This window comes from Suncus etruscus, chromosome 11 (genome assembly GCF_024139225.1).
Source record: "Suncus etruscus isolate mSunEtr1 chromosome 11, mSunEtr1.pri.cur, whole genome shotgun sequence".
Classification (NCBI taxonomy): Eukaryota; Metazoa; Chordata; class Mammalia; order Eulipotyphla; family Soricidae; genus Suncus; species Suncus etruscus.
In genome coordinates this window covers 82,886,334-82,888,490 of record NC_064858.1, presented here as the reverse complement: position 1 = coordinate 82,888,490, position 2,157 = coordinate 82,886,334, and the positions used below count along the sequence as shown (strand labels likewise).

Below are 2,157 nucleotides of genomic sequence, written 5' to 3'. Positions count from 1 at the left end.
AGGCCTCTGGAATTAGAGATCTTGATTTTTGTACAAGTCCTAGGCTAAAGCCTAGGGTAAGGTCTTTCTTATTAGTCCCAGGATAAGTTCTGCCCAGTCATGGTTGTCAAAGTCAGTCATCTGTAGTTAGTGCTCTTGTTTTTTGCAAAGATCAAAGACATCTGAAATCTTCTGATTTCGTCTTACATTTAGGTGATGAGATAGGACAACCTGCTCTTAGATCAAGTTGTTGCCATTTCCTTACTTTCAGGATGTCATATCAAAACTGGTGCAAGTTAGTGCCAGAGCGGTATTAGAAATTTCCCAGGTGCATATTTTTGGTGAAAATAAAGCAGATGGACTTTATGAAGTAAATTGATCTATAAATACTTTCTCTTTAGTGTATTTTCATAATGTTTGCATTTAGTTAACTCAGTAGTTATGTTTATTTACTATTATTGAATATCCTAATGCTGTTATTAAAAATAATACTTTCCTGGCAGGGGAGATACCATGATCATGAAGGTGGTTTCCCCAGAGCAAGGCTCACCCACTGCACTCCGGGTGTGCTGACCCCTGCGATTTCCTCAAATGTGAGAAACTCAACTGTATAATTTGTGGTAGTGTGGGACTGTATTCAAGCTCTCCCCTTAGAAAAAAAATAAAGAAGGAATGTCTCAATTTTAATAATGCAAGCAATAAATATACATACTGAATCTGATCATATTATATTTTAATAATCTAGAAAGAATAATAACAACAAACATCATCATTTCTGTACATATCTATTATTCCCATATATAAATTTAGGCATCAATAATTTAACACAGAACCAGCTTATAGAATGTTAAAGAATAAATATACAAAGTACAAGTAGAATTACCCTAGTTGTGAAGCATATTAAAGTTTTAGCTAAGAGAACAATTTCAATACTTTGAATATATTAATAATAATTTAAAACTTATACTAGTAATTTTTCTCTATTGTCCTCAGCATTTACAGAATATTTATGTGCTCTCTAAATTTTCATTTATTATTGCCAAAATAGTCCATCTTTAGAGATGTATCTACCTTCAACCTGTGAAATATATTTGGTTACTCAAAACTGACAAAAATATTTCTTTAAAAGTCTGACAAATATAAAAATACTCTATAAAGATGCAGAAACAGATGTAACCTATCATATCTATAAAAACATAATTTTCTATTTTGGGGAGAAGGTAGTGGTATGGGACACACCTGACAGTGCTAAGAGCTTTAATATTAGTTCTCTGTTTAGAAGGGCCTGAAAATTAAGAACTTAGGTAGGACTCACACAAGGCTTCCTCACTATCTACTGTACTATCAGTGCAGTTCTAAGATAAAATTTTATATATTGAAACAAGGTTTATGTTTTATAATAAGTCACTTATAAGGCCATCTTTGGATGAATGAGTGACCTCTTTTGGCCAAAGTTCAAAGATGACTAATCAAACTAACAATTGAAATTTTGAAAAGTCTGTCATAGCTGTATCCTTGGGAATTCTGTCATTTGGGAAAAGAGGTGACAACTCACCTAGATACTTACTAAGAATTTTTCTTTTTTAAAACTACTAGCTCTGAAAAAGAGAAAATAAATAAACTGGGGTAAGAGTCTAATACCCCGAAAATGGGCAGAATCCTTCTAGAGGCTCTCATCCTCTACTTGGGAGATGAAGGAGAAAAAGAAGGTGAAACACTCCACCAGTACCAAAAGAAATGTCAAATATCCAGTGAGGACTCTGGCTATATCGTTAAGCACCACAAAAAACAAACAAAGAACAAAACAAAACAAACAAAAACAAACAAACAAACAAAAAACATGCCATGGTCTTGAAATAAGAAACATGGCATAGCACATAACGAAAGAAAAGAAAGGAAGAGAAAAAAATAAGTATAATTGGGGACAACAATTTCAATAATCACACCCAAACAGAGAAATAGACCAAAATAGATAGGTAAATAAAAATAATAATAACAATAATAAATGAAGGTGATATATATATATATATATATATATATATATATATATATATATATATATATAATAACCAAGTTTTTGTGCTTTTTGTATTTTTGTTTTTTTCCCTCCTGCCCTGGCACAGTAAATATTGGGGTCATTCAAAAAGGAATTCACTTGGCCTAAGAAATATGGGATTT

At 32.0% G+C, this 2,157-nt stretch overlaps 1 non-coding gene across 1 annotated transcript; it reads left to right on the top strand.

Moving 5' to 3' along the window:
* The first annotated feature begins 467 nt into the window (after nucleotides 1-467).
* Nucleotides 468-631, top strand: LOC126023182 (U1 spliceosomal RNA). The gene has a single exon (XR_007500387.1). It is a non-coding gene; the product is annotated as a U1 spliceosomal RNA (small nuclear RNA).
* Nucleotides 632-2,157: the final 1,526 nt, after the last annotated feature.